Genomic DNA, 10,920 nt, shown 5'->3' with positions numbered 1-10,920 from the left:
GACTGTCCTCAGTTCTTTTCATTCTTTTTTCTTTATTTTGCTCTGCAGTAGTTATTTCCACTATTTTATCTTCCAGGTCACTTATTTGTACTTCTGACTCAGTTATTCTGCTATTGATCCCATCTAGAGTATTTTTAATTTTACTTATTTTGTCGTTCATCATTGCTTGCTTCCTCTTTAGTTCTTCTAGGTCCTTGTTAAATGTTTCTTGCATTTTGTCTATTCTATTTCCAAGATTTTTGATAATCTTTACTATCATTAGTTTGAATTCTTTTTCAGGTAGACTGCCTATTTCCTCTTCATTTGTTAGCCGTGGTGGGTTTTTACCTTGCTCCTTAATCTGTTGTGTGTTTTTCTGTCTTTTCATTTTGCTTATCTTACTGTGTTTGAGGTTTGCTTTTCGCAGGCTGCAGGTTCTTAGTTCCTGTTGTTTTTGGTCTCTGTCCCCAGTGGCTAAGTTTGGTTCAGTTGGTTGAGTAGGTTTCCTGGTTGAGGGGACTAGTGCCTGTGTTCTGGTGAATGAGCCTGGATCTTGTCTTTCTGGTGGGTTGTCCACGTCTGTTTGTGTGTTTTGGGGTGTCTGTAGCCTTATTATGATTTTAGGCATCCTCTCTGCTATCGGATGGGGCTGTGTTCCTGTCTTACTTGTTTTTTGGCATAGGGTGTCCAGCACTCTAGCTTACTGGTCGTTCAGTGAAGCTGGGTCTTGGTTTTGCGATGGATATCTCTGGGAGATTTTTGCTGTTTGATATTACATGGAGCTGGGAGATCTCTTGTGGACCAGTGTCATGAAGTTGGTTCTCCCACCTCAGAGACACAGCCCTGACACCTGCCTGGAGCACCAAGAGCCTTTAATCCACACAGCTCAGACTAAAAGGGAGAAAAATCGAAAGAAAGATAGAAAGAGAAAAAGAAAGAAAGTGAGAAAGTAAGAAAGAAAGATAGAGGATAAAATAAAGTAGGGGAAAATAAAATTAAGTTATTAAAATAAAAAATAATTATTAAGAAGAAAAATTTTTTAAAGAAATAAAAAAGGAAACAATGGGATGGTCAGAGCCCTAGGATAAATGGTGAAAGCAAAGCTATACAGACAAAATCTCACACAGAAGCAACAAGATCTTTTATGATCCACCTCCTAGAGTAATAGAAATACAAACAAAAGTAAACAAATGGAACCTAATGAAACGTAAAATCTTTTGCAAAGCAAAGGAAACTATAAATAAGATGAAAAGACAACCCTCAAAATGGGAGAAAATATTTGCAAATGAAACAACAGACAACGGTTTAATCTCCAAATATATATACAACTCATGCAGCTCAATATTTAAAAAAAACAAACTACCCAATCTAAAAATTTGCAGAAGACTTAAATAGACATTTCTCCAAAGAAGACATACAGATTGCCAAGAAGCACATGAAAAGCTGCTTAACATCACTAGTTATTAGTGAAATGCAAATGAAAACTCCAATTAGGTATCACCTCACACCAATTAGAATGGGCATCATCAGAATATCTACAAACAACAAATGCTGGAGAGGATGTGGAGAAAAGGGTACCCTCTTGCACTGTTGGTGGGAATGTAAATTGATACAGCCACTATGGAGAACGGGTTGGAGGTTCCTTAAAAAACTAAAAATAGGGCTTCCCTGGTGGTGCAGTGGTTAAGAGTCTGCCTGCTGATGCAGGGGACGTGGGTTCGTGCCCCGGTCCGAGAGGATCCCACATGCCGCAGAGCGGCTGGGTCTGTGAACCATGGCCGTTGAGCCTGCGCATCCAGAGCCTGCGCTCCACAAAGGGAGAGGCCACAATGGTGAGAGGCCCGCATACAGCAAAAAAAACAAAAAACTAAAAAAACTACCATATGACTTAGCAATCCCACTACTGGTCATATACCTTGAGAAAACCATAATTCAAAAAGACACATGTACCCCAATATTCATTGCACCACTATTAACAATAGCCATGTCATGGAAGCAACCTTAATGCCCATCGACAGATGAATGGATAAAGAAGATATGGTACATATATACAATGGAATTTTACTCAGCCATAAAATGGAACGAATTTAAGTCATTTGTAGAGATGTGGATGGATCTAGAGACTGTCATACTGAGTGAAGTAAGTCAGAATTAGAAAAACCAATATGGAATATTAATGCATATATGTGGAACATAGAAAAATGGTACAGATGAACCAGTTTGTAGGGCAGTAAAAGAGACACAGATGTAGAGAACAAACGTATGGACACCAAGAGGGGAAAGTGTTGTGTGTGGGGGTGGTGGTGGGATGAATTGAGAGATTGGGATTGACATATACTTACCAATATGTATAAAATATATAACTAATAAGAACCTGCTGTAAAAAATAAATAAGTAAAATAAAATTCAAAAAAAAACCCCTAAAAACAAAGAGGTGCAGTTTAAAAAAACAAAAAATCTGTTCTAGAGGAAATTGCAGGAATTGAAATTAAGGATAAACCTTCCAGAGGACAAATCGATAGGTATCACACTCCCTGATTTCATACAGTAGTACAAAGCTATAGTAATAAAAAATGTATGGTACTGGCACAAAATAAAAAGACACATAGATTAATAGAACATAAAATAGAGCCCAGAAATATACCCACAGTTATATAGCCAATTTATGACAAAGGAAGCAAGAATATAAAATAGGGAAAAGACAGTCTTTCAGTAAATGGTGTTGGGAAAACCAGACATCTACATGCAAAAGAATAAAACTGGACTACTTTCTTATATCATATGCAAAAATAACTCAAAATTGATTAAATAGTTAAATGTAAGACTTGAAACCATAAAATTCCTAGAAGAAAATATAAGCAGTAGGCTCTTTGATGTTGGTCTTAGCAATATTTTTTTGGATTTGTCTCCTCTGACAAGGGCAACAGCAACAAAACAAAAGTAAACAAATGGGACTGCATCCAACTAAAAAGCTTTTGCACAGCAAAGGAAATCATCAGCAAAACAAAAATGCAACCTACTGAATGGGAGAACATATTTACAAATTATATATCCAATAAGGGGTTAATATCCAATATATATACAGAACTCACACAACTCAATAGCAAAAGAAAAACAAACATTATAAAAAAATGGGCAGAGGACCTGAATAGACATTTGTCCAAAGAAAACATACAGATGCCAACAGACATATGAACAGATGCTCGATATCACTAACCATCAGGAAAAATGCAAATCAAAACCACAATGAGATACCACCTCACAACTGTCAGAATGGCTATTTTCAAAAAGGCAACAAATAACAAGTATCAGCAAGGATGTGGAGAAAAGGAAAACCTTATGCACTGTTGGTGGAAATGTAAATTATGCAGTCGTTATGAAATGGTGTATGGAGTTTCCTCAAAAATTAAAAATAGAAATACCATAGAATTCAGAAATTGCACTTCTCGATATTTATTTGAAGAAAATGAAAACACTAATTTGAGAGATGTATGTACCATTCTGTTCATTGCAGCATTATTTACAATAGACAAGATATGGAAGCAAACTAAGTGTCCATCAATAGATGAATGGATAAAGAAGTAGTGTGTGTGTGTGTGTGTGTGTGTGTGTGTGTGTGTGTGTGTATGAATATTACCAATCAAAAAATGAAATATTGCCATTTTCAACAACATGGATGGACCCAGATGGTATTAAGTGAAATAAGTCAAACAAAGAAAGACAAACAGCATATGATTTCACTTATATGTGAAATCTAAAAATCACAATAAAACCAAACAGAAGCAGACTCATAGATACAGAGAACAAACTGCTATTTACTAGAGGGGAGGGTGATGGGGGGTTGGGTGAAATATTTGAAGGAAATTAAGAGGTACAAACTTCCAGTTATAAAATAAATAAGTCAAAGTGATGTAATGACAGCACAGGAGATATTGTCAATAATATTATAATAACTTTGTATGGTAAGAGATGGTTACTAGACTTATTGTGATGATCAATTTGAAGTATATATAAATGTCAAATCACTATGTTGTATGCCTGGAACTAATATATATTTTAAGTTGATCATACTTCAATAAAAAATAAATACATCTTCCAGGGCTCCTACTCTCCAAGAACAGGGTTGAAATGGAGCCTCATTCTATAAATAAATGCAGATTCCCCAATCTACTCTATCAACAGAAGTCAAGACGAAATGATTCTTACTTAAAAAAGGCCTGACCTCCTATAACCTCCTTGCTTCCATCAACAGAAATCAAGAGAGAGTTCCTCGTGCTTGAAGCAAGTTTCAGTACTCTCTAGAATTTATCAGTGGTGAATTCTTCAGTCATGGGATAATGTATCTCACAGGGAAAGGTAGGCTATCAGCATTTCTCATCCTCTTCAGCCTCAATTTGCAGTTGCTAGATTTCAGGTAAGTTTGACCTACAGGTCAGTGGTTCCTTTGCTCCACCTAGCCACTACACAGAGGGCAGAGGCTCAATCCCAGTTGCAACAAGCTAAAAATATTGGGGTCTTGAATGTTCTTGCTGAAGCTTACTCATAGAGAACAGCTTCAACAATGAAAAAGGTAGCTGAGCAAACCAGAGACTGCTCCCCTAACTGGCCCACTGTTTCCAACCTAGCTCTGGAGCAGTGGTACAGAGAGTTTTGCAGGAGAGACACAGACCATAAGAACACAAAGACCACAAAGTTCTCCCCAACTGAACTGATTTATTCAAAACAATGTGTGGGGAAATCCACGATAAATGATGCTCTCAAAAGTAATGAAGATTTTGGTGGTAAGCAATTAAGAAAAGGCTGATAGCTCCATTACAGCAACAAAATAAATTATAGGCCAACTAGTTTACCAGAGACAGAACCAGGAAATAGAACAGCTTAAAAAAATTCCTTCCTGGGGTTAGAACAAATCTTAAAGACTTGCCTCAAAAGCTACTCTAAAAAAAAGTAGAAAATTATTTGTATCATATTTTGGATCCATTTGTGCCCCAGTAAATTTCTAAAATCAGTAGAGCAATCAGCTGGTAATTAATAGAACCTTAAAACTTGGTGTGATAAGAACAGTGTCAAAAAGATTAAGAGAGAGATCAGACAAAGAAAGTTCTGCTAAAACCACTATTATCCCAGGATGACTGTGTGAATGCCCAAGGCTGAACCCTTTGAGGAATAACATTAGAGCCCTCACAATCAAGGGAAAATAGAATTCTCTAAACTAGTCCAGCCAAATAATTAAGCTAATAAAAAAAATACCAAACAAAAATAAGCCTGGGGGTGAGGGGATCAGAATCCAGAGTTGATACAATATATATGTCATTTTTAAAATAAAACATTATGAGACATGCAAAGAAATAGACAAGTATGACACATATATGGGGGAAAAAAGCAATAGGCAGAAGAAACTGCCTGTGAGAGGAAGGGCCCATATTTCAAGTTTACCTACAAAAGACTTCAAACCATCATTATAAATGTGTCCAAAAAACTTAAAGAAATCATGATTAAAGATGTATGTATGTATGTATATATGATGTATCATCAAATATATAATATAAATAAAAAGATAGATATTATTTAAAAATGGAAATTCTGCAGTTGAAAATTACATTAAGTGAAATGAAAAATTTATAGAGAGCCTTAACAGTAGATATGAACTGACAAGAGAGAGCCAGCAAACTTGAAGACAGATTGACAGAGATTATGTATTTCCAAGAATAGATGAGAAAAAAATATTAAGAGAACCTCAGAGAAATGTGGGATACTATTAAGAACACCAATATAAATGTAATGGGAGTATCAAAAGGAGAAGAGAGAGAGACAAAGAAGAAAAATATTTAAATTAATAATAACTAAAAATTCCAAAGTTTAATTTTAGAAAAACATTAATCTACATATCCAAGAAGTTCAATGAAGTCAGAGTGGGATAAAAGCAAGGAAATCTACACCCAGACACATCACAGTAAAAATACTTAAAGCCAAAAACACGGAGACCATTTTAAAAGCAGCAAGAGAAAACTACTCAGGTAGAAGAAACTCTAATAAAATTTAAAGCTGACTTATTAGAAATAATGGAAGCCAGAAGGCATTAGGACGACATATTCAAATGGTTTCCTTTGCAGCCTTTAAAAATAGTGGTTGTTTATCTCCCATAGCCCTCATACACTGGAACAAGTAAGAGTCATCCCTGCTTTTCATTGCTGCTTCCCAATGCTTCTCCTTGTCTCCTCTCTAGATTCTTCTAGCTTTGAATCCCATTTTATCAGGACACATTAAATATTTATGCTTTTTTTTTGATCCCCTACTGCCCTTGTTTCATTCCCTCTCATTTTTTCACATTTTTTCACCTAACATATGTATCACTCTCTGTGATGACTCATGTCTTAATTCTTTTTGATTTTAATATTCATTTCCAAGACCCTGACATATCAATTCTTTTATTTTTTTTCCCTTCCAATAACCTTTTCCACCATTTACCTCAGCTGCTTACATCCATGATTATAACCTAGGATTCATCATTATTAATAATCTCATTTTGTTACATCCCACTTTATGGCCAAAATATTCTGTTTTACCATCTCACTCTCAATGGTACTGTGATCACAGCATTACTTTAACTATACCAGGGCCAATAACCTATTGAAGCTAGTGCTTTACTACCTTTATTGACCTACCTTTGATGTTCTCTCTTCCTTTCTTAATCAGTTTAAATTGCGTGGTTAATCACAATCATCACTACCTTTTTAGACAGATCAACTCTTTTTCATCCTTTTCAGTTTCTGTCATACTCCCTGGGCAAGAACTATAGTTAAATCAAACTCAGTGCTTATTTCATGATGATATTGTGCATGTGAACAAAGCTGAAAAAAACAATGATGCTGATTATTTGCACTTTACATTTATGAACAAATGCCTCAATTAAGACCTTAATGCTGCCTGGCAACTGCACTATATTTCCCTGATGGCTTCCCCTCCAACTCTCTCTGTTGACAACTTTATGTCTTTTCTTTTCACCTGAAGTCTCAGACACTTTCCACTCTTCATTCTCAGACTAAGAAATTTGAAAGAGTTAGAGGAAAACATCAACAAACTTCCATACACCTACATTTTCAATCATATATTTTTCCTTCCATCTCCTTTCTAGAAATAAAATTTTCTATGTTCCTGCTTAAAGCCAACTCACCTGCTTGTGAACTAGATGTCATCTCTATTCACCTGCTAAGAAAAACAATGCACAAAAATCTCATATCTCTTTTCTTCAAAATAACATTTTCTTTCTCTTTAGATAATTTCTACCAACACAGATATACTTCCCATCTTAAAACAAAAACAAACCAACTAAACTTCTCTAGACCCCACTTTTTCACCACTACCACCTATTTCTCTATTCTTCATTTTAGTAAAACACTTCTGAAGAGTTAACTATCCTTTGTTTATTTTTTCTTCTATTCACTCACAAAAGCAATCTAATCAGTTTTTGCTTCTACCACTCCACACAAACAGCTCTGGAGAGTGTCATCTGTGCCCTCCACATTGCTAAAAAACATATTAAATTCTCAGTCCCTATCTTACTAGACTTAGCAGAAATCTTGAAATACTTTCTTCACTAGACTTCCATCTCATTAAATGGTCATGATATTCTTCCTACTCAGCTAGCTGTGGGCTCTTTTCTTTTAATGTTCTTTTTCTACTGGACTTAGTTATTTTACCAGTTATTTTACCTCTTCTATTCTCTAGGCATTATTTCCATGATGATTTCATATAGTGTCCTGGCTTATATATGCTGATGATTCCAAAATTTATATATCTGACCCAGATCTTTCCCTTAAAGTTCAGACTTGAATATTTATTTGCCTCTTCAACATCTTTATTTAGATATAAAAAGACACTTTAAACTTAACATTCTTTAATCTGAACCCATGAAGTTCACCTGATCCAGTGGAGACTCACATTTTTCTTATCTCATTTAATCATTCCAGATTATCAGATCAAAAGCTTTGGAGTTGTTCTTGACTCCTCTCTTTGTTTCATAACTCATAGTCTAGCCATCAGAGCATCCTGTTAACTTTCCTTTCCAGACATATCCAGAATATAACTATTTCTCACCATCTCCACTGCCTCCACCCAGTCTAGACATCATTATGTCTTTCTTGGATTATTGTAGTAGCCTTCCATCAGGTTTTCCTGCTTCTACCCTGTCGCCTATCATCTAATTTTGCTTCAATAGCCAGAACAAACCTTTAAAAAACAAAGTAAAAAGAAACAAAAAACCCCATAAAGTCATATTATATCATTACTTTGCTCAAAGCCTTCCAATGTCCCTTCATCTCTCAGAATAAAATTCTAAATCTTTACTGTGGCTGGCAAGAGTCTACATAATCTGCCTCTTCTTCTACTTGACCTCTCTGACCTCAGCTTCTATTACTTTGCCATTTACTTTCTCCTCTCTACTCATGCTGCCTTCCTATGTGTTCCTAGCACCTGCCATGTATGTTCCCTTCTCAAGGCTATGCCTTGGCTGTTTCCCCTCTTATAACATTCTTTTGTTATAAGAAGAACATCTGCATTGTTCACTTCTTATTTTTTACTTCAAATTTTTACTCCAATTTAATCTTGTGGATAAAACCTACCCTGACCTCTCTAATTAAAATATGCTCCTGACATCCTCTACCTCTTGGGTTTTCCTCATAGTACTTACTACATTTTAACACATTATGTAATTGTTTAATATACACATCATTGATGGATTCTTCCACCTACAGGAATATAAACTTCACAAAGTTGGTATTTTTGCTTGTTTTATTTGTGTGAATGTGTGAATAGTGCTTATCACTCAAAATAAAGGCTGTCATATAGTAAATTCTCAACAAATATTTATGTAATTAGTGAATGAATACAATGTTTGTTCGATATCCAAAAATTGTTTATACAGGATCGGACTGAGATGTTTTTATTTGGGAAATGCCCTCCCAAGCACTTCACCACAACCTAATAGCTGGCACTCATGAGGAAGACTAGATTGGTTACAGAAATACAGGAACTAATAAAGTCACATTTTCTTTGTATATTAGAGTACCATGTGTCTATGTGTGAGTGTAAATTTTTACTGCAAAAATTTTAGGTGCTTGTCCAGGATTCTGAAGAGTGCATTTGCAAAATACAACTTTGTTGCAGACTGATTATATATCCCAAACTAGAGAATATAGTCACCTTGAAGACAGAACTTGCAGGAAAAATTTTCAAAGATATTGATTTATTATAATCAACATAAGGAAATGAAGAGCATGGAAGTTACCTTACAGGTCTACTTGCCTGGACATTGAATTTTTCAGAGGAGAGAATCTAATTCTAGGAGTAGTAACTCAGGCACTGTGCATAATGGACTGGGACAAATCTAGAGAGAATTAATTTGGGGGAAGAGACTAACTGCCTCATTGAAGCATGAAAGATAACACAGTAATGTAGAAACTAAGGTTATCTTGGCAAGTCTCACGAAAACAGAAAATGTAGGCACAAGTTTAAGGAGAGAAAACTGATTCCACATATGTTTTCCTTTTTAATCTGCACGTGGAAGTCAGAGACTGAGCAATGATTATTTCAAGAAGGAGAGAGATTGGAATTGTTGCCTAACCCACTTCCTATTGACTTTGTTTACTTTACTCAGAGACATCTTCACATAGCATAACGATGTTAAAACCATCCAAACAATGCTAGAGCAATTTTAGTTTTGCCTGATGATCAGGAGGATCAGTGCTGCTACTAGAAGGAAGCTAAGCCTACAGGAAATATAAGCTGCCAATAAGAAGAGTTAATATTTTCAGTCAGTAATCTTGGATGTCTAGTGAAACTTGGAGAACATGGGGACAAGCAAATAGATAAAGAAATAGGTTATTGATGTATACTTCAATAAAAAATCAAATATGAATAAAAAAGAAATAGATTCTTGGAAGGAGAGATACCAAGATGAGCTTGAATTCTCTTTATGTATGCACAAATGCTTATCTGGGGAGTAAATGTTAATGATAATTTTGGATTTTCCCTTATCAAGAAGCTGGTTTCTGTCTTTGTTTCCTTTCCCCTATTATGTTATTCAGAGAAGGGGATTAAGGAAATGCCACCTCTGAATGGATAAAGATAGTTTATGTGAGAAGTATTTGCTAGATTGAGGAAGATAAAATCCAGCTTAATCTGCCCATGATGGAGTTGTGAGGAGGAGAAAGAAGAAAGGTAGGAGAAGCAGGTCATCAAGTACATGTGTTCTGGATTCTCTCTTGACCAAACTCCCAGAGGAGTAGGTATATTAGATTGAGGGAACATCAAAAGCAGAAGGGCTCTGTTGCCTTAATCCCTGCTTTGATCTTGAGATGAGAGAAAGACACCACCATATCGGATGGCTTTGTGACAAAATGGGAAGTAGACTAATAAATATGAAAAAGCTATGAGGAGGTATGACTAGATATGCGATTGTGTATGCATTTAAACAAATTTTGACTTTCTTGCCTTTTACTAACAACAAATATCTGAGGCTCAGAAATGGGTAACTTTTTCAAGGTCACATAGTTAATGGCAGGACTGGTAACAAACCCCAGAATCCTGACCTAGTTCATGCTCCTCCAACTCCTCTAGAATTCTTCTACACTATGCATTTCCAATCTTATTTTTTCTATACAATCCATGAGTAAGTATGTATTTTTAGGTCTTGCTAAAATATAATCTCAACCCCTCTCACACCACCACAAAACACATATATAAAGAGAGAGAGAGAGAGACAGAGGACAAGAATGAGATAGAAATTTAGGTTAAAATGTATTTTAAGAAACTGGTTTATATAGTTTTGGGGGCTGGCAAGTCTGAAATTCTTAGGGTAAGATGACAGCCTAGAAATACCTGAAAGAATTGATGTTGTAGTCTTGAATCTGGATTCAACAGGGCAGCAGCCTGGACACTAAG

Source organism: Physeter macrocephalus, chromosome 21 (assembly GCF_002837175.3).
Source record: "Physeter macrocephalus isolate SW-GA chromosome 21, ASM283717v5, whole genome shotgun sequence".
NCBI classification, from domain to species: Eukaryota; Metazoa; Chordata; class Mammalia; order Artiodactyla; family Physeteridae; genus Physeter; species Physeter macrocephalus.
Note: the sequence above shows the minus strand (reverse complement) of the source record.